Source organism: Phyllobates terribilis, unplaced genomic scaffold (genome assembly GCF_046119375.1).
Source record: "Phyllobates terribilis strain yellow unplaced genomic scaffold, ASM4611937v1 Scaffold_5__5_contigs__length_657084704, whole genome shotgun sequence".
Classification (NCBI taxonomy): Eukaryota; Metazoa; Chordata; class Amphibia; order Anura; family Dendrobatidae; genus Phyllobates; species Phyllobates terribilis.
The window spans coordinates 227,249,983-227,273,159 of NW_027362765.1; positions in this window are offsets into that span (position 1 = coordinate 227,249,983).

The following is a 23,177-nucleotide window of genomic DNA, read 5'->3' on the forward strand; positions in this document are numbered from 1 at the left end:
TTCTGCATCTAGCTCTGAAAAAATATTTGGGCTTCTAGCAGTGTGTGGGACTTGGTCTATTAGTCCATCTATACTGACCTCCATCAGGTTGCAAATTAAAAATAATTTTTTTCTGCATCTAGCTCTGAAAAAATATTTGGGCTTCTAGCGGTGTGTGGGACTTGGTCTATTAGTCCATCTATACTGACCTCCATCAGGTTGCAAATTAAAAATAATTTTTTTCTGCATCTAGCTCTGAAAAAATATTTGGGCTTCTAGCAGTGTGTGGGACTTGGTCTATTAGTCCATCTATACTGACCTCCATCAGGTTGCAAATTAAAAATAATTTTTTTCTGCATCTAGCTCTGAAAAAATATTTGGGCTTCTAGCAGTGTGTGGGACTTGGTCTATTAGTCCATCTATACTGACCTCCATCAGGTTGCAAATTGAATATAATTTTTTTCTGCATCTAGCTCTGAAAAAATAGTTGGGCTTCTAGCGGTGTGTGGGACTTGGTCTATTAGTCCATCTATACTGACCTCCATCAGGTTGCAAATTAAAAATAATTTTTTTCTGCATCTAGCTCTGAAAAAATATTTGGGCTTCTAGCAGTGTGTGGGACTTGGTCTATTAGTCCATCTATACTGACCTCCATCAGGTTGCAAATTAAAAATAATTTTTTTCTGCATCTAGCTCTGAAAAAATATTTGGGCTTCTAGCGGTGTGTGGGACTTGGTCTATTAGTCCATCTATACTGACCTCCATCAGGTTGCAAATTAAAAATAATTTTTTTCTGCATCTAGCTCTGAAAAAATATTTGGGCTTCTAGCAGTGTGTGGGACTTGGTCTATTAGTCCATCTATACTGACCTCCATCAGGTTGCAAATTAAAAATAATTTTTTTCTGCATCTAGCTCTGAAAAAATATTTGGGCTTCTAGCAGTGTGTGGGACTTGGTCTATTAGTCCATCTATACTGACCTCCATCAGGTTGCAAATTGAATATAATTTTTTTCTGCATCTAGCTCTGAAAAAATAGTTGGGCTTCTAGCGGTGTGTGGGACTTGGTCTATTAGTCCATCTATACTGACCTCCATCAGGTTGCAAATTAAAAATAATTTTTTTCTGCATCTAGCTCTGAAAAAATATTTGGGCTTCTAGCAGTGTGTGGGACTTGGTCTATTAGTCCATCTATACTGACCTCCATCAGGTTGCAAATTAAAAATAATTTTTATCTGCATCTACAGTACCTCTGAAAAAATATTTGGGCTTCTAGCAGTGTGTGGGACTATTTGTATTAGTCCATCTATACTGACCTCCATCAGGTTGCAAATTCAAAATAATTTTTTTCTGCATCTAACCCAGCCAATAGTTTTGGCCTAATACCACAGTTTGGCCACTCAGCTCTGCTCGGTTACCATCCATTGTTTTTTTGTGCAAACATCTCCAGAGTTGTGAATTAGTTAACCACCAAAATGAGTGGAAAAAGGCCTGCTGCTGGTGGAAAGGGGAATAGGCGTGTTGGGAAGGGGAAAAAAGGTTGTGTCCGTGGGGTAGGTGTTAAAGCAACAGTAACATCTGCAGAAGAAAGACCATCTTCCAGCCAAACTAAAATGTCTACTTCTTTTAGCGGACAATGTGATAAGATCCCTTTCTTACGGCCACGCCAATCGCTACAAATTCCAGATGAGGCACAAAAACAGCAGGTGCTTCAACGGATATCAAGTGCTCCTTTAAGTGGGCTCTCCTCCACATCAACTTCAACATCACAAATACTCCAGCCCTCAAAGGTGTCACCCAAATCGCACTTGCTTCCTCACAGCTCCCAAATCTCCAGCTGCCCGTCTGAGTATGAGGTAGAACAGATGGTTGAGTCTGCAGAGCTGTTTACTCATACTATAGCCTGGGAATCAGAGGTCGACTCCAGCGCTTGTGTGAATCCAGACGAGGAAATGATCTGCACTGATGCCCAGAATCTTTATGAGTCGGATCCAGGACCAGACGCAGAAGGTTCTGACCATAATGTAGACCCTCATTCCCAAACTGTAACTCCTGTTGGTGGAGACAATGAGGAAGACGATGATAAGACTCAAATACCTGATTGGAGCGACAACTTTAGTTTTTTGTCAGGGCAGGAACAGGTTGGCTCTGAGGACGACGGGTGTGATAACGCACAGGGTGATGATGATGAGGTCGGAGATCCCACTTACTGTCAACCCACAGTCAGCCAAGAGATGAGGTCAGCAGAGGAGGTGGAGGAAGATGCTAGTGACGACGAGGTCAGGTTGCGCCTTCCTGGACAGAGACGTAGTACTGGAAGCACGTCAACAACTGCATCCTCAAACACAACTCTGCCTCTCACCACAAGTCGTGGTGGCTCTTCAGGTCGCATGGGTGCTAAGCCTTGCATAGCCTGGGCATTTTTTCAGATCGATAAAGATGACCCAACTCGTGTTATCTGTAACATTTGTCAGCAAAAGCTAAGTAGAGGCCAAAAAATACATAGTTTGAGTACTTCATGCATGAACCGGCACATGGACATGAAGCATAAGTTGCAGTGGGAAGCTCAGTGTGCTACAATGCGGCCTAGCCGGCCGGGCGAATCACCGTCTGCCATATCTTGTGCATCCGCGGCCTCTTCATCCTCTGTGACTGGGGGGACAGCAGTCACACCTGTTTTGGGGCGCAGACCTGCCACCTCTTTACCCGCAACAGCCAGCGTGATTGGCAGGTCATCATTTTCTTTGGAGGTGGTAACACCAGCTGGTGTTGAGCGCTGTCCGACATCGATAGCACCACCTTTGGATCAAGGCAACCTAACATGTCCGCCTGCATCTTCCTCACAGACCGGCAGTTTGCCGGGGACACCCTTATCAACCCCGTCTAAGCACAATAGCCAGCCCTCGGTCCCTCAGATGTGGACAAGTAAAAGACCATTTCCTCCTAGCCATGAGAAAGCTAAGAGGTTGAATTTCACCATCTGCAAGCTCTTGGCGACAGAAATGCTGCCTTTCCGCCTGGTGGACACAGAGGATTTTCGAGACCTTATGTCCGTCGCAGTGCCCCAGTACCAGATGCCCAGTCGGCACTACTTCTCAAAGAAAGGTGTGCCTGCGCTCCACCAGCATGTCGCACACAACATCACCGCTTCTTTGAGAAACTCTGTGTGTGACAGGGTGCATTTCACCACAGACACTTGGACGAGTAGGCATGGACAGGGGCGTTACATGTCGCTGACTGGGCACTGGGTAACTATGGTGACAGCAGGACAAGGGGCTGCTGTCCAAGTCTTGCCGTCCCCACGAGTTGTGCGTCAATCCTCTTTATGTCAAAGTTCCTCCACTGCTTCTGCCTCCTCAACCTCCTCTCGGTCTTCCACCTGCACCCAAAGCCTGTCTGGTCATGCCACAAGCTTTCTAACTGCGCAGAAGGGATCCTGCACACCTCCTTACTATGCTGGCAGTAGGGCTCAACGTCATCAGGCGGTTTTTACATTGAAATGTCTGGGAAATGTGAGTCACACAGCTGAGGAGTTGTGGTCAGCTCTGGAGAACCAATTTCATGAATGGTTGTCTCCACTGGACCTGAAACCAGGGAAGGCCGTGTGCGACAATGCTGCAAACCTGGGTGCGGCCCTTCGCCGGGGCAATGTCACACACGTGCCTTGTATGGCTCACGTGTTGAACCTGGTTGTCCAGCAATTTTTAGCCCACTATCCCAGACTAGATGGCCTTCTGCAGAGGGCACGGTCGCTGTGTGCTCACTTCCGCCGTTCGCATCCCGCAGCTCAGCGACTTACATCTCTACAGAAGTCGTTGGGCCTGCCACTTCACCGGCTAAAATGCGATGTGCCTACCCGGTGGAATTCAACTCTGCACATGTTGCAGCGACTGTGGCAGCACCGACAAGCCCTGGTGCAATACGTTCTGACGTATAGCCTGGGCCAACGAGATTCAGAGGTGGGGCAAATCACGCTGGAGGAGTGGTCTCAGATCAGGGACCTATGCACCCTTCTGCACAGTTTTGAAATGGCGACGAAGATGTTTAGTGCTGACGATGCCATTATCAGCATGACTATTCCGGTGATTTACATGCTGGAGCACATGTTAAACAGAATTCGGAGTCAGGTGGTGGCACAAGAGGAGGTGGAGGAAGTAGAGGAGGAGGAGTTGTATGCGGAAGGGCTAACATCTGCAAGGTCCAGACGGTCGGCAGCACCAAGGCGGCAGGCATGTGAGGGTGGGGGAGATGGTTTTACCAGGGCGCATGGTAGCAGCCAAACTAGTGAGGAAGGTGCAGGAGCCCAGGAAGAAGTGGAGGACGAACTGATGGAAGACTCATCAGATGAGGGAGACCTTGATCACATTTCTGTTGTGCGAGGTTGGGGGGAGAGGACAGAGGAAGGAAGCATGATTGTTACCTCGCCACCAACACAACAGGGACTTGGTGCTCCTGGATGCGCAACACACATGAGTGCCTTCTTGCTGCACTACCTGCAACATGACCCTCGAATTGTGAGAATTAGAAATAATACTGACTACTGGGTTGCCACACTGTTAGATCCCCGGTACAAAAGTAAATTTGCAGAAATTATTCCTGCCATAGAAAGGGATGCACGCATGCAGGAGTATCAGCAGAGACTGTTGCAGAATCTTACATGTGCTTTTCCACAAAATACCAGTGGTGCACGTAGTGAATCTCACAGTTCCAACTTGCCAACCGTGGGACCGTCAAGTGTTCAGCACTCAAACCGTAACAGAACCACAGTATCTGCTGGTAACATCAATTTTGCGGAATCATTTCACCACTTTTTTAGCCCATCCTTTGCAAGGCCACAGGAGACAAGAAGTCTGACACATAGTCAACGCCTAGAGACGATGGTACAGGAGTATCTCCAAGTAAACATTGAAGCCACGACTGTGTCACTGGACCCTTGCTCTTTTTGGGCTTCCAATCTGGATAAATGGCCGGAGCTAGCCACTTACGCCTTGGAGATCTTGTCATGCCCCGCAGCCAGCGTTCTGTCTGAACGTGTGTTCAGCGCTGCTGGTGGTGTGCTGACAGATAAGCGCACGCGGCTCTCCACTGATAATGTAGACAGACTCACGTTCATAAAGATGAACAAATCATGGATCCGAAACGACTTTTCTACCCCTGTGTCATCCTGGGGAGAGTAAAAGCTTGATGATTGGTTAAAATCACCCTACCAACCGTTTTAAGCTTTCAAATTACTAATCATGTTTATCTGTATCTTGACTGGAAAATAATTTGGGCTTTGTAGCAGTGTGCAGCACTGATCCTATTAGGCCATCTATACTAAAGCTTCACCAGATTTAAAATTCAAAATAATTTTTAGCTGCATCTAGCCCGGAAAATAATTTTGGGGCTCCGAGATGCGCAAGGCACATAAGTGCCTTCTTGCTGCACTACCTGCAGCATGACCCTCATATTGTCAGAATTCGAAGTAATCATGACTACTGGGTTGCCACACTCTTAGATCCCCCAAACTTTTCGATCAACCTTTTCATTTTAATAAAGACCAAAAAAATGGTCATTTTTGAAATTATAAGCATTAGCAGGTTGTTAGAAACTGAAATCAAACAGTTTTCAACTCAAAACTTTATTCTAGGTGATGTTACATTTTCACATAGGACCCCTTGTTCGAAAGGAGCTTCTGAACTCTCTCGTCCATTGAATTTGTCAGGTTTTGGATGGTTTCTGCTTCAATTGTTTTGCATGAGGACAGAATACCCTCCCAGAGCTGTTGCTTAGATGTGAACTGCCTCCCGCCATCATAGACACTCCTTTTAATGATGCTCCAAAGGTTCTGAATGGGGTAGAGGTCAGGGGAGCATGGGGGTCACACCATAAGTTTGTCCCCTTTTATGCCCATATCAGCCAGAGATGCAGATGTTTTATGTGCAGCATGAGATGGTGCATTATCATGCAGAAAAATGATCTTGCTGTGAAATACACGGTTCTTCTTCTTGAACCATGGCAGGAAGTGCTGTTTGAGAAAATCCACATACATTATGGAGTTCATCTTTAGCGCCTTCAGGGATCCTAAAGGGGCCGACAATCTCTCTCCCCATGATTCCAGCCCAAAACATTACTCCACCTCCTCCTTGTTGGCGCTGTAGCCGTGTTTGCGTGGGGTGTCCATCAACCAGCCATCCTCCACTCCATCCATCTGGACCATCGAGCGCTGCACGGCACTCATCCGTGAACAAAACAGTTTTGAAATCAGTCTTCATGTAATGTTTGGCCCACTGGAGCCGTTTCTGCTTGTGTGAAGTGGATAGAGGAGGTCGACAGGATGGCGTATGCACAGCTGCAAACCTCTGAAGGACCCTGCATCTTGTTGTTCGGGGGACGTTGGAGGCACAAGCAGCTTCAAAAACTTGTCTGCTGCTATGACAAGACTTTTTTGCCGCTGCTCTTTCAACCTGACGTAATTGCCTGTAGGAAAGAGTCCTCAATTTGCCCTTATCAGCACGCACACGTGTGTACTGTGAATCAGCTACATACTTCTTGATTGCCAAGACACTTCATCCTGATCATCGCACAATGTTGATTGTAGTCATGCCTTGACCTAAACACTCCACAATTTGTTGCTTCTCAGCAGCCGACACATCCTTTTTCTTTCCCATTTTGGCAGAAAATGTAGGCTGCTTAATAATGTGAGAGAGCCTTCTTAAGTAGTCTTGCCTTTCATTGGACACACCTGCCAAACTAATTAGCACAGGTGTCTGCAATTGCTTACAGTGATATAAAGAGCCCTGACACACATCACCATCAATGAGTTTAACTGACAAACAAACAAATTCTTCCCTTATCACTCCTAAACACTTTTTGCATAATAATTTGGAACGCGGTGTACATGTGCTTTTCCACAAAACACCAGTGGTTCACGTAGTGAATCTTACAGTTCTAACTTGCCAACCGTGGTCTGTATGGAATTGTTCAATAAAGGGCCCAAAATTAAGATAACATAGATGGGAGAGGTCTCTATGAATAGGAATTCCTAAGTATTTGATACCCTGTGAGGGCCAGGCAAAGGGAAAGTTGGACTGGATGGAATCCTATATGGATTTAGGGAGGGAGACATCGAGGGCCTCAGACTTCGCTGCATTGATTTTAAAATTTTACCATGTAACAAAGTGATCTATTTCAGCCATAACAGCAGGGATGGATATATGTGATTGAGTGATATATACTAGGACATCATCAGCAAATAGAGAGCACTTGTACTCGGTGCCTCCCACCTCAATCCACCTAATATTGGGGTTATGGCGAATTGATGAGAGCAGGTGCTCCGTCACTAGGATGTATAAGAGAGGGGACAGAGGACATCCCTGCCTTGTCCCATTGGTGATTGTGAAAGGTGATGAAAATGTTCTGACGCACCCCCTGGGCCTTGGGACACCCGGAGCCGGACCCTTTTTGGTGGATGCTGGTGGTTGTAGTCTTCGTGGCGGCGATCCGGTTCCGTGGCTCAGGGCGGTCAAACCAGTGGCGGAACTATTTATGTGGTTTTGATGTTTAAATGTCCGACTACGCCACCCGTGGATTGCGGTCAGAGTGAACCGCCGCTACAGGGCAGACCACTAAGGCTGGTGTTGTGGGTGCAGCAGAGCGTAGCATAACTCCCCACGGGAGGAGTATAGCCTCAGGGCAGTGTATGCGGAGGATGGGGGTGATGGTGCAGGGCAGCAGCAGTAACGACACGGAGTCAGTGATTCAGTTCAGGGCCTTTACTCACAGTTCTTATTATCCAGACCACGTCTGCAGGTAACGGCTGCCCACGTCGTACTGTGCTCACCAGGTGAGGGGCTCAGACAACTCCCAGATAACTTTGGAGCGCTTCACAGGACCCCCTTTGTGTGTCCTTTGTCTGGCCTTTCTTACCAACACTTCTGTCCGGCTGCCTCGGGCCTCCTCTTGGTAAACTTGGCGCCAGTTTCCCTGACCCTATGTGGTGCCTTCCTAGCGGGTGGAGCAAGGGGCTGCACCACATAAAATGTCAGAGCCTCCGGTTTCTAGCTGAGGGTCGTTTCCTGCCTCCACTAGTTCGGGGACCGGTCTCCCCCTTTGGCCTGACCCCTCCACGCAGGTGGATTCGGGCGTGCGGTGGCGACTCGCCCGTCCGCACCCCTGGGATCCCTTCATTCCTCGTTCCTGGAGCCTTCTCCGCTCCTCTTCCTTCCTTCTCCCTCTTGCAGGCCTGGGCCTCTGTTACTAGGCCCGCCTCCGGAGCAGAGCTCATGCAGAGCCCCTGCTCCCTGCCACTTCTGTTCAGACTTCTCTGCACTGAACTAAGATGGTGCCCACCTTTTATACTCCCTTCTCAATGCACCCAGGAACTGCTTCCTCCCTGCTCCTGCACTGCAGGGTTCCCCTTCCTCAGTGTTCCCTCCCCCCACTCCAGCCAGGGACAGGGACTGTCGTGCCCATCTCAGGGGCATATTGGTCGCCCTGCCCCACGGCAATGTGGTGTAATGCATGCAGGTGTCGGGTCCTGATCCACACTCCATCCTTATCTGAGAGTGAGATATCACACCTCTGGGTGAGGTGCAATACGTCTGTAGCAACCGAGCCCTCGGTGCTACAGTTCCATTTATCTTCAGCCTAGGTGACGTATTGTGATACAGGGCCGTGATTTTGGCTATAAAAGGGTCCCCTAGACCCCTATCCCAAGCTTTTTAAGAGAATCATATATGGCGTGCCAGGAGACTCTATGGAATGCTTTCTCAGCATCCAACGAGAGTATCTACTTACAAATTTTTAACTGCATCTAGCCCAGGAAATACTTTGTGCCTAGTAGCAGTGTCTGCTAGTCAGCGGATTATCCCGGCTGTTAAGCAAGCTACACCACCTGTAGTTTGGACACTTAATTTTTTCAAAGGAAATGCTTCGGGACCACGGGATACTTAGTGAAGAGCATCAGGAGGCACCCCAAGGCATAGGGGCTGGGACTGGCACTAGGATGCCTTGCGGTGGACAGCCGAGCTCGATCCTTATAAAAGCTTTTTAACTGCAGCAGCTTTAGTGGACGCTACTGGAGCTGGAATTACGCGGCTGCTGGCATGAGACTTGCCCTCCAATAGATCCTTGTAAATGGTTTTAAAGTGTATTCATTCAAATTAGAGGGACAATTTAAATTAAAAAGCTTAGAGCTGCCTCCACCACAGGGGGGCTCTCTCGACCCACCAGCGGACAGGCACCAGTATTGGGAGAGGGGGGCTGGCCGTCAGGGTTCACCGCGGCTCTGGCACAAACCCGGCGACACGGAGGTGGCACGGGCAGGAGCGGACTGGCCGTCTCGGCTTCTCACTTTTTGGATTTTAGAAGGGCATGACATGCCTATATCTGTGTCTCCCCCTCCTTTTACTCCTCCACCTCTTTTCTTTTCGCATGACTATATGTACTTGTCACTTTTCCATGTGTTAGTTGTGTCTTCTGAGCAGTTTGTCAGCTTTTGGACACCTTTGAAGGTGTTTTCTATGTGTTTCTATGTGTTTTTGTTTGCCTGCCATTGGTTTTAACGGTGTTCGAAGATGTTCGACGAACAGTTCGACGAACAGTTCGGCGAACACACGGGTGTTCGACGAACCGAACCGAACTCGAACACTACGGGGGTGGCTCAACACTACTCAGAATGTCATAAATATCTTTTCAGGGTTATTGGAGGCTTTGGAGCAGTAAAGAGTCATGCTGAATCAATTCAGTTTGATCTAATTTTTTAGCCAAATTAGACAAATTGAGCTCAAAATAAATTTTAGGAAATTTGTTTATCTCTAGTTATCATATTATATGTCCAGACAGCCTGTTTAAGCATGGACTAATGGTAATGTGCTACAGGAGACAGCATTTAAAGGAAATCTGTCAGTAGGATGGCTGTCTCTATGGGGATGCGGATCATAGGAAGCTGAATGAAATGATACCTTGTTATCTGCGATCCAATGTCTTATTCCAGAGAAATCCTCATTTTTCTTATATGTAAATGACCTCTTACAAGCTATGGGGAGAATGTTGCCTGGAAGATATCTCTAGAGAGCTTATTTTAAATAAAAGGGGACGTTACCAGTGTGAGACAAGTAGCATACATAGAAGAGAAATTAACTTTGTCTTACAAACACATTTTTTTGCAGCTCTCAGAGCTCTGCTGTATGGTAACACTGCTGTAACCCTGTTTACCTGTGAGATGGAAGCTGAAGCTGATAGGAGCCTGCAGATGTGTCAGGTATAATCACACACAGCTCTGCAGTGAGATCAGGAGAGCAGAGAGCGGCCATTACATATCATACTGGTAACTCCTCCTTCATGTAAAACAAACTCTGGAATCAGATTTATCTTCCATACAGCATCCTCCCCACAGCCTGGAAGAGGTCATTTATATCAAGTGATAAAAGATAATTTCTCAACAACAAGGCATCTGATGTGAGACATACAGGGATGACTTTTTTCAGCTATATATAACCTGTATGCCTATATTAACAGCTTAGATAGGTCAAATGTGGTGACAGATTCCCTTTAACTACAGTAGTAAAGATTGTTTTGCAAAGAAGTTCCAAATTATGGAGTTAAAATTAATAATGTTCCAGCTGTCTTCAGCCACCACTTGAAGAAACCTTAAAATAGCCTGTCACATTATAAATGTACCACTTTATAGAGCATGATGAGATTGATAACAAAACTTTGTGGGAAATGTTACAGAAAAGTTTTTACTCTTTGTTCTTTCTTTGCTTAGGAGCAATTCTACTTAGTGACTGACCATTATGTAAGCATTTAAGCTCCCCCTAGTGCTGGCTGCAGGCAGTGAGAATTCAATCTGTTAAAGCACCACTCCAGCAGGTTTTTTCATTGCAGTGCTAGAGTGGTGCCACTAATCTAAGTTCCCTTCTCCTAGTTTTATACTTGCCATCTTTTATCCTGCTACTCTGGTCAGTTTTTAGCAGTTTGTGATCTGCTTGATCATGTCAATGTTTGCTAGAGCAATCTGGAAGTCACAGCTCAATGTAAGTCTATGAGTGCGCAAACGAGGCTCTTATAAACTTTCATTGAAAGTTTGTGATCGTTACCTCTGACTTCCGGTCAGTCGTAAATTGGGGTCACAAGAAGGCAGCACGGGGCCAAGTGTCATAGGGAAGAGCTGAAGACAGCGGGTGGTGAGTATGACTCTAGAGTCAGGCAGCTTAGATTAGTAGCACCACTCCAGCGCTGGAATAGAAAAAAACACAGGAGCGGTGCTTTATCTTTATTTCTATGAAGAGAATGCAGAGCTCCGCATGAGAAAAAGTAAATCATCATGATCTCTAAAAAGATATATAAAGAAATAAACCTAAGATAATACCTAGACATGATATATTGTTAAAATTGGACATTCACTTGAAAAAGAGGACTTGTACTCTATATCGCCACCTATTGGAAGTAGCAAACCTACAAGTCACAATCAACCCTTTAACGAGTTGTGCAATAAGACATAGGATAAAAGCCAAATCAGGATCTCAATTTGTAGACACGGTGTTTCAGGCTGTTGGCTCTCTTCTGTGCAAAGTATGAGAACTGATTTGGCTAGGCATATTAAATTACCCAGAGGAGCATCGCATGGTGAATAAGCCTCCTTACCTTGACGTGTCAGAGTTGGTGTGTCACTCTCCATAAGGAGAAACGTTACCCTTTAGACCTCAGTCCAGAGCCTCTCACCTAGCCAAATCAGAGCTCATACTTTGCACTGATGAGGGGCAATACCCTGAAACACCGTGCTGCAAATTGAGATTCTGATTTGGCTTTTATCCTAAGTCATATTGCACGACTCGTTAAAGGGTCAATAGTGACTTGTAGGATTGCTGCTTCCAATAGGTGGCGCTATAGAGTACAAGTCCTCTTTTTCTCTGAAGAGTTAATTTGCATATTAAATTTCCCAGAGGAGCATTGCATGGCAAATAAGCCTCCTTACCTTGACGTGCCAGAGCTGGTGTGTCACTCTCCATAAGGAGAAACGCTACCCCTTAGACCACATTCACTTGAAAGTTTCTTGATTTTGTGGTTCTCTAGGTTTTGCAATTTTGATATGGAGTGAAGGTCCATAAAGCCTTATTTTTCTTTTAACAGTAAAGTTATTGTAAATCCAACTGCAGGTTCTCCGTAAGGTTTTGCCAAAAGGATAGGTAAACATGACATTTACTTATCTTTTTATTGGAAAAACATCAATGGTCATAAAGATAATCATAATTTGATATTATATATACTTCACTGAACAATTGTTTGTATTTTTATCACTGTGTATATAATGAATGAAATAGCCAGTCAATCTCTTGTTCCAAAAGTGTGGCACAAGAAGTCTGGCCCATCCCTGTGAGAGGTAATATGTTGCTGTTCTGTTATTTGCTATGATTTTTCTTATCAAACATATACACATGAATTGGATATAGTAGCTTTATAAGTCACTTTCTGTGAATAATTGTCTATAAATTAATTTCAAAAAGTAATTTAAATAATAAATCTAATAAGTATAGTTTCACATTTGATAGGAATTAGAGAAAGAAATGTATATAGAGTTTTTTTGAGCACAATCAATGGTATGAATGAGCATGGTCCCGGTAGGGTCCTTCAAGACTGCCCGGGGAATAGAGATCCTGGTTACAGCAGATATTGTATTCTTACTATGATGTAGTGGACCTATACTGTCATAAATCAGCCAGTGATTGCTGAGTAAGGAAGAGCAAGCTTTACTGTACCCCCACTGATCCTGAGAACCAGGGCTCTAAAGAGCCATGTGTGAATGGAGCGGTGGGCGGTCATGCACACTGCTACTCCATTTATTCTTCTGGGAGTCAAAAAGACCTAAGACCAGCTGAGCACAAGCGCTCATCTATCTATGGCAGCATCATTAAAAGGTAATGGAGCGGTATTGTGCAGAGCCTAGCTCTAGAGATCGGTGGAGGCGCCACTGGTAAGAGCCCCATCTATCTGGAAGTTATCCTCTATCCCATGGATAACAGATAACTTCAAAACTTGAGAATGCCCTTTTAAGGGCTCGCTCACACGAGTGTATAACATGGCCGAGTGCTATCTGATGTTTTAACGGATAACACTCGGACCAACGTTATACTATTAGGCATGAGAAAATAATCTCAGCATGCTGCAAGTGCAGCCGATGATCGGACCAAGCACACCCATACAAGTCTATGGGTGCGTGTTTTATATCGGACTGCACTCAGATGTCATTTGAGTGCAGTCCGACATCCGCGGACACAGAGGATGGGGAAGATGGAGAAATTCAGTTCTCCGTCTTCTCTGCACCTGTGCTACGATTCTCTCATGCAAGAGTATCGGATCACATTAAGGTGACACTCAGCTCAAATCCGAGTGACATTAGCATAATTGGCCCGATTCTCTTGCATGAGAGAATCAAAGGCCTTGTGACCCAGGCCTATAAAAAAGAGGGTGGATAAGATAGATGAAAAACAAGTAGCAAACACAACAATAGATCTCAACACTAAGTGGCCAATTCATCAAAGCTATTATGCTATAAAAGTGGTGTAAACCTATGAAAAGTTGCAAACATTTTTTGCTATTTTTGGTGTTTTCACATCGGTTTGCACAGTTCAGCTGTATGGCTATGGCCGCCTGTCCAATTCATTAAAAATGTCTGTTTGTACAGTAGAAATGCTACTCAAGCCTCTAATTGGAGTAGCATTTCTGGTGAGTAGCACAAAGAAGATAGATATAAATAAGAGATAACTTCCAAACTTAAGGATATCCCTTTCATTGACTGTTCTATTCTGGCTTTTCTGGAGTCAAAGGAGGGATGAGATGGACTAGTAAGTGGAAAAGTGCACTGAACTGCTCTGTCTTGCCAAGGGTGCACCAAGCACTTCATCATTAGCACTTTTGAGAACAGACCTATTTCTGGCTGCAAATGCAGCAAAGGATTTGAACTCTAGAGGCACAGTTTTTATTAAAGCTGTGTCCCCTATAAGGTGCTGTGCTTTGTTTGAACAGTCACACTCTCCAAGTTCTTTGGCTGAAGAGTAAATATCTTATCTTATGGCCTTATCCCATAACTAACATTTATCACCTAATCACAGGAGAGATGAAAAATGTTTGACCACTGTGGTCCAGCAGCCCGGACATCGACTGAAATAAGTGATGGGGTGGGGGAAGAGAGGGTAGATTTATTACTGAGCTGTCAGAACTCTCAATTTTACTTGAGGAAGAGGTAAGAAGTGAGGCTAAGGCAGGCAGGATGCCTAAACTTGTGTGAGAGTGGTGTAAGCATGCACTGCTAAAATAAAATTGTAATTAAAAAAAATCTAGATTTTTACTTATTAAAATAATTAAAATATAATCGTAGTGTAAGCCACATTACAGTTCATTTACCTGCTTCGGTTGTTGGAACCAAATATTGCAAGTATTGTGGCAAAATACCCTGTCCCAGCTCCACATTCACTTGTGGCGGGCACTCAGTTTGCTGCCATAGCCCTTAGTCTACACTAGCTAAGGTGAAGTGACATGCTAGCAAACTGTCTTGTACCCTGTACATGGTTGAACATAGTCCTTAATTGCCCTTAACCCCTTTCTGACGTGGGCAGTACTATTACGTATCTGTGCCCTGAGCCTTTTGGGCCAGATAAGTATTAGCATGCCCTGGCAATTTCGATCGCCACTGGGTGTCAGCTGAATGTCACAGCTGAGACCTGGTGCTATGTGCTAGGAGCGGTGCCGCACCGCTCCCAGCACATTAACCCCCGAAATGCTGCGATCGACTTCGAATGGAATAAAACGCAATAAAAAAGATGAATGTAAATAAAAATGGTACCACTGAAAACGTCATCTTGTCCTGCAAATAACAAGCCGCCATACAGCTCGATTAGTTGAAAAATAAAAAAGTTATAGTTCTCAGAATAAAGCGATGCAAAAAAAAATATTTTTTCTATAAAATAGTTTTTATTGTGTAAAAGCTCCAAAACATAAAAAAACAATATAAATGTGGTACCACTGTAAACGTACTGACCCAAAGAGTAAAGCTACCTTATCAATTTTACCACACGCGGAACGGCATAAAAAAAAAAAAAAAAAAAAAAAAAGCAATTCCTAAATTGTTGGTTTTTGTTTATTCTGCCTCCAAAAAATCGGAATAGAAAGCGATCAAAAAATGTCATGTGCCTGAAAATGGTACCAATAAAAACTTCAACTTGTCCCGCAAAAAGCAAGCTGTCACATGACTCTGTCGGCCGAAATATGGAAAAATTATAGCTCTCAAAATATGGTGATGCAAAAACTAGTCTTTGCAAAAAAAGAAAGTGTCTTTTAGTGTGTGACAGCTGTCAATCATAAAAACCCGATATGAATCTGGCATCGCTGTAATCGCACCGACCTGAAGAATAAAGTCGTCTAATCACTTATGCCGCACGAGGAAAGGCGTAAAAAATAAACTCTGGGGTTAATGTTAAGGTTGTGCCAGGGTTAAGGTTGTGCCAGGGTTATGGTTGTGCTAGGGTTAGGGTTGTGCAAGGGTTAGGGTTGTGCTAGGGTTAGAGTTGTGCTAGGGTTAGGGTTGTTCCAGGGTTAGGGTTGTGCCAGGGTTAAGGCTGTGCTAGAGTTAGGGTTAGGGTTGTGCTAGGGTTAGGGTTCTGTTGGGGTTGGGATTTTTTCAAAAGTAAAAGAAAAAAAATGATGACAATATGGCGACTAGTGCTCGCTACTTGAGTTTGCATCGGGTGCTCGGGTATGCACTGAGTATCGCGGGTGCTCGAGTGACATGCTCGAGTCTCCGCCCAATATGCTTCACGGCGGTGTCTAACAACCGTGAAACATGTGGGTGGGGACTCGATACATGGTGCATACCTGAGTACCTGATGCAAACTCAAGTAGCGAGCACTTGCTCTCAAGATTAATGACAACTTATTCAATATGATGACCTAATGTTATCAAATTCTGTGTCGTACCTCTGGGTTCAAAATGTTCACTATACCCCTTGATAAAATCCTTGAGGGGTCTAGTTTCTAAATTGGGGTCACTTGTGGGGGGTTTCCACTATTTAGGCGCATCAGGGGCTCTCCAAATGCGACATGTCATCCGCTCTCAATTCCAGCCAATTTTGGGTTCAAAAAGTCACACAGTGCTCCTTCCCTTTTGAACTCTGCTGTGCGCCCAAACACTGTATTTTCCCCACATATGAGGTATCGGCGTACTCAGGAGAAATTGCACAAAACTTTTTTGGGTCCATTTTCTCCTCTTACCGTTGTGAAAATAAAAAATTGGGGCTAAAACATCATTTTTGTGGAAAACTTTGATTTTTTTTTTTCACGGCTCCATGTTATAAACTTCTGTGAAGCACCTGGGAGTTCAGGGTGCTCAACACACATCTAGATAAGTTCACTGAGGGGTCAAATTTTACATTCAAAAAATCAAATGGCGCTCCTTCCCTTCCGAACCATGCCGTGCATCCAAACAGTGGTTTTCTCCCACATATGGGGTATCAGCTTACTCAGGAGAAATTGTACAACAAATTGTATGATGAAATTTTTCCTGTTACCCTTATCAAAATGCTAAATTGGGGGCTGAAAAACATTTTTGTGAGAAAAATGTGAAAATTGTATTTTTACGGTTCAATGTTATAAACTTCTGTGAAGCACCTGGGGGTTCAAGGTGCTCACCACACATCTAGATAATTTCCCTGAGGAGTCTAGTTTTCAAAATGGTGTCAGGAGAAATTGCACAACAAATTTTGTAGTCCATTTTTTCATGTTACCCTTGCAAAATTAAAAAATATTTTTTTTTCTTCCACATTCCATAAATTCCTGTGAAGCACCTGAAGGGTTAATAAACTTCTTGAATGTGGTTTTGAGCACCTTGAGGGGTGCAGTTTTTATAATGGTGCCACGTTTGGGTATTTTTTGTCATAAAGGCCCCTCAAAGTCACTTCAAATGTGATGTGGTCCGTAAAAAAATGGTTTTGTAAATTTTGTTGAAAAAATGAGAACTTCCTAATAAAAAAAAATTTTGGTTCCAAAATTGTGCTGATGTAAAGTAGACATGTGGGAAATGTTATTTATTAACTATTTTGTGTGACACATCTCTCTGATTTAAGGGCATGAAAATTCAAAGTTTGAAAATTGCGAAATATTCAAAATTTTCTCCAAATTTCTGTTTTTTTTCTACAAATAAACGCAAGTGATATTGAAGAAATTTTACTACTATCATGAAGTACAATATGTCACACACAAAAACAATCTAAGAATCAGTGGGATCCGTTGAAGCATTTCAGAGTTATTACCTCATAAAGTGACAGTCATTAATGTGCAAACCACCCTAGGGGGTAAAGGGGTTAATGAGAACCTGTCACAATGAAAATCTGTGGGTACCATGTTATAGAGCAAGAATAGTGGACTAGATGGATATATAGTTTTGTGAGACAAGATTCAGTATAAACTGTGTTCTCATCACATAAACATCTGCTCTTTCTGGCATTGTTGTAAAAGTGTCATGGATTGATAGTTATCTCTGTATAAATGTACAGGCAGAGAGCAGTCAGTCACTGATAGGACTGCCTACTGAAAACACAGGTTAGGGGCAGGGCTCATTCAGACATCAGTTTTTCTCATAGGAGTGCCATTCGTGTTTTTCATGGATAGCACTCATATCCATAATAGTGAATGGAGCTGTTCACATGTCTGTGATTTTTCACGGACCTAGCAGTCTGCACAAAATCACGGAGACATGTCCGATATTGATCCGAGTGTAATACAAGTTTATGGGTCCGTAAAAAATTTGGACAGATGAGTGCAGTCCAATTTTCACGGACTGCAGATTTTTTTTGTTTCTAAGTATGAAAAAAAATTGATGACACTCAAACCAAACTCTGATCCCAAAAAATCGGTCTACGCTTCTCGTATGTAGAAAATACTGACGTCTGAATGAGCCTTTACACTAAATCTTTTCACACAAACCATATATGAGCCCTCCATGCTCTCGTATATCATGGTGCCTGCAGACTGGACTGAAGTTTCATGGTGACAGGTCTTCCTTTTAAAATCAAGTAATTTTTCGGTCCAGCATACTGTGCTGATTGATGTACATGATGGCATGGTTTACGCTCATATAGTTGAAATACTCTTACGTATGTAGCACCTGTCTTTCTCCTACCACAGGAATTTAATAAAGCAATTATTTAATTTGAGGAAGGAATGTCTTTATACAACTCTGTGAAAATAGAAACACGCGCTTTGATTAATTTATCATTCAAATAAGCTGCATCAGGAAAAGTAAATACAACTGTTTGCACGGCGCAAGAGAATTATATACACGCAAGACAGGAGCCATGCTTAAATGGCACCACACTAAAAGCTACAAGCAAAATACAAGAAATGATGTAAAACTAGTTTGGAGTGTCTTCAGAACTGCCAGATTTGTGCAATTCAGAGAAGGACATACAACCTCATTTTCTGCCAGATCCCTTACATATGTTTTTAAATTGTTTTTCCACATTCAATGCATTACAAAGCGACCTAAATTTGACCAGTTTTACTACCAGTTTTATTGTTTATATTGATTTCCTTTTTTTTACGCAACCCTATTTTTAAAAATTCTGCACATGACCAATAACAAGCCTACAATCTGTAAAAAGTAGGATCAGTAGTTCAGCATAATCCAAAATTTATGGTAAGAGATTGGTCAGGGCCATAACGGTAGTGGACCCAGAGGGCGCTACCATGACCGAGCCGGTGGAGGAAGAGGGCCGGCCAATGGCAGCACCATTTTCAGCAGAATGTGCATCCTGAAATGAGCTGACAGCCACCAGCTCTAGCTATACTAGACTCCTGCATATCAAAGGCGGGCTGCTGAGGTGGACTTACCCATCGCGAGTGGTGCATGACGTTACTGTCATGCGCCTCCCCGTCCTCCTGCACTGGCTGTGCAAAAGGAAGAAAATGCTTGCTGCTCATCATGGCAAAAGCAATTGTTTTGATTTTTTTCGTTTTTCAATTTCAAATGTGTTAAACATATAAAGAAAGACTAGACGTACTATATATAATTCAAAGACATAACTTTATTATTACCATATAATATCAATTAAAACATGTACGTGAAGACGATCTTATGAATACCAATAAAGAGATAAGTGGTTATGTTTACAGTGGCATGTAAAAGTTTATGCACCCCTGGTCAAAATTACTGTTATTGTGAACAGTTAAGCAAGTTGAAGATGAACTGATCTCTAAAAGATCTAAAGTTAAAGATAACACTAGGGTTGAGCGAGCACTAAAATGCTCGGGTGCTCGAAGCTCGGGCCGAGCTCGCCGTGATACTCGGGTGCTCGACCCGAGCAACAAGCCCTATGTTAGTCTATGGGAGACCCGAGCATTTTTGCGTTGGCACCCCCGGCAGTCTTTTAAAAGCCTAACAAGTGCCCAAAACGATAGTGACAGTGCTCAAATGACATGGGGACAGCATGGGGGCCGCCCCAGGAAGCATTTCTGCCCCCCAGGTCACTGCTGTCAACAACATGGTCAGAGGTATTAAGCCACTTTTAAGGGCTCACAATAAAACGTTCAAAAACGAAACTGAAAGTGCTTTCCTGTGAAATATGTTAAGGAAGTACCTTTCCAGGGTAAAGACTTGTGTATAAGGTAAAATAAATAACCCAAAAAAAAAATACTCCTCCACACCTTGGGCTATGTTCACAAGTAGCATTTTTTATGCGTTTTTGCACTTTTGTATTGCTTTCAACCGTGACAAATGCATTCACCGGGAAATGTCATTTTAACATTTTACAACCTTATCTGGCCATGTGCTGTGTGACACATGCATATGTAGCACCCTGAGGATTCGGCTGCTACAGGGGTATTGCACCTCAACCCAGAGGTGTGATATTCCACTCCCGGGTAAGGATGGAGTGTGGATCTGAGCTCGGTAGGCTGCATGCACTACATACATCCCATTTCCGAGGAGCAGACCGACGGTACTCCCACTTAGAAATGTGCAGGTACGACCGAGTCTGTTCCTGGCTGGAGTGGGAGGGGGGTGGTACATCCCAAGTAGTGTAGGGGCAGATAGGGGGAGCAGCCTGGGTAAAGATAGGAGCTCATTGGGTGCTGGTCACCTGAGCTCACACATAGAGGGTGTATATAAGGTGGGCACCATCAGAGAACAGGGTCAGTCAGTCTGTCAGCCTTTTGCAGAGAGAAGTCAGAGGAGGAAGAGGAGCAGAGCAGTCCCAGAGAGAGAGAGAGGAGAAAGAAGGAAAGACCCAGAGAGGGGACAAAGAGAGGACTCTGAGAACCCAAATTCAAGCTACGGGTGAAGAGTCGGCATTAGGGTACCGGAACCCAAGCTGGTGGGGGCAAAAACACACCCCAGCCAGAGACCGGAGGCCGTGGGCAGCGTCTGCCACGGCCACCCACCACATCCACCACGAAGGCATACCACGTGGAGGGTCAGGGAACCCAAGGCCAAGGGTCACCCAACAGAAGGCCCGAGGGAGCTGGACCTGGGTGGATCAATAGTGGGGACGGCCAGAGAAAGGACAGAAGGAGAGCTCAGGGTCACGCTCCGGACTCGCTTGGGGGTTGGCTGGATCCAGGACCTGGTGGACGCAGCACGGCTCGGGAGGTCACTTGAAGCTGGAGTGACCGGAACATCAGCAGTGAGTAAATACCCTAAACTGCACAACCCGACTCTGTCTTCCTTTAACATCTATGCTGCACCACCACAACCCCCATCCTCTGCACCTGACCCCCTGAGGCTATACCCCACCCGTTGGGGGTTATACCACCAAAAGCTGCACTTACACCATCAGCCTCAGCGGACCCTGCTGCAGCGGCGGCCATAGTGACCGCAATACAACGGGTGGCTTGGTCGACAATCAAGAACTTATAACATCTGTAGGACTGCCACATACAACTGAGTTTGACACCCTGGGCCCGGACCGGGTCACAGCCACTCGGAAGACTACAACCCCCATCTGATCCGGCTCCGGATATTCCCCCTAAAGAATATGGCCCAGGGGGCGCGTCAACTTTGGCGTAGTCGGCAGGATTACGTGCCCGCAACACCCGGGTACTGCGTGCCTGAAGAAAAGTGCGAGATTACCTCAAAAAGAAGTCTCCTGCCGGTTCCGGAGGGTCCCCGCCATCGGACCCCATCACCAGTCGATTCCCGCCGGTTGTCCGCCATTAACAGCTTTTTCCCGCCATCTGCAGAGTTTCCCGCCACTGGGAAGCGATTCCCGCCATTTCCAAAGGTTTCCCGCCTTGTCAGAGCGGACGCCATTATGGGCGTGCCAGAGGGTGGCAGGAAGCCACCTCCCATCGTGGGCCAGGACCGAAAATGGCGCCAAAAGTGGAAACCGCCCCCACCAACAGAGACTGTGATGCTAGAGGTGTCTGTCAGCGTGAAAGAACAGCCCCTGGAGCTGACAGTCACCAAGTGGCCCCGGGACCGCCCTCAAAGGGGGAGGAGACGAAAGGAGAGAACGAAGATGGGTGCCGCCTGGAGCAGTCTGGAGCGAGCGCACCCGGAGGCAAGAAGCCGGGAGAAGAATATCGGAGGAGCTTACCCGGAGATGGCGAGAAAGCAGAGCAGCACCGGCCCGCTGGCCAGGAGCCTGCTGGAAGCAACTGTAGGAGAGCAGAGCAGCACCGACCCGCTGGTCAGGAGCCTGCTGGAAACAACGACCCCACTAGGCTTAGTGGAGGTCCTAGCACAGCTCCCCCGAGACCGGGAGTGTGCACAGACCGCTCTGGAGGGCCTCGCAAGGAGGATGGCCCGGGTGCAGCGAGAGACGTTGGCGGAGTGGAGCCGTGAGATGGCCCAGCAGACCGAGACCTGTCAGCGGAGCACGCCACCCGAGACGAGGAGACAGACCGCCTCTGAGGATGGCGCGGGAGGACTGAAGGCCGGAGACGGCGCCGAGAAGGGAGCCGAACGAGTGGAGGCAGGTAAAGGGGACGTCTATACCCCAAACCGGGAAACCGCGTACCTGCCCCAGCTCCCCGTCGCAGAGCCCGAAGTCTATCCTGCCGTGCCCGTCGCTGCAACGTCACCGCCGCAGACTAGGCCTCAAACGGGAGCCGCGACCCCTGTGACATCACACGCCTCGACCCCGAGCGTGACCAAGCAGGAAGTACCACCAGCCTGGTCGCAAGGCCTAGTACCCCCGGGCGCCGCAATACCAACAGCGCCCCCTACCTCCGCGGAGCCCCCGGCCTGGTCGCAGGGCCAAGTAGCCCAGGGCGCCGCCGTCCTTACGGTGCCCTTTACCTTCCAGATACCCCAGGCCTGGCCGCAAGGCCCGGGCAACCCGGGCGCTAACACCACCGCGCCCATAAGACCTAAAGTGCCGCATCTGGGAGAGGACCTGTACGCCCAGCATACGTGCCCGGATGGGCAGCCATTTATATGGCCACCGGAGTTTCACCATCCCCGACTCCGGAAAGAGAGACCCCTAGACGAACCCCTGATTCCGGTTCCAAAGCCCGTAAAGAGGATCTCGCCCCCGCTAGCAGAAGCGCAGTTCGAGTGGGACCCCAACGGAGAAGATCTCATGGGGTTCACTCAAGAGACTCGGGCAGCTGCAGCGGAGCGTGCTGAGTGCTGCCGCCAACAGCTCGAGGACTTTGAGAGGGAGCAGAGAGAGAGGCGGGTCCGGGAACAGCAAGCTCAAGTAAGGAGCGCGGAGCAGAAGAGCCGGGCCAGGAGAGACCCCCGTGCAGCGCATAGTCCCCGCACCACCGGGACTGTGATAAAGTTTAATATGCAGCATGGGTGGGGCTTCATCCGAGACCACCGCACCCTAGGCGACGTCTTCGTGACGAGGAGAGACGTTGAGTCCCACCTACCGGAGGGACACAGAGGTCGTGACCTTTACATCGGGGACGAGGTCACCTTCACCCGGCACAAGTGTGCCAAAGGACCTTACGCCCTCCATGTGCATCGTCTGACGGAGGAAGAGCTGCGGTGTGAGGAGGAAGAACAAGAGGACCCGGACGGGTCTGAAACTAGAGCCAAAGGTAACAATAAAGAAAGAGCAGGAGGACGCCGTCGTTAAGTACAGCGAAGCAGGAGCTGTATATAGTTGCCCGTCGGGGCACCATAAACTGAAACTGAAACTGTTGCTGTTGCTAAATATAGTCCCCGTTGGGACCAGCAAGTGTGAACTGTTACCCGTTTAACCCCTAAATCCCACTGACCG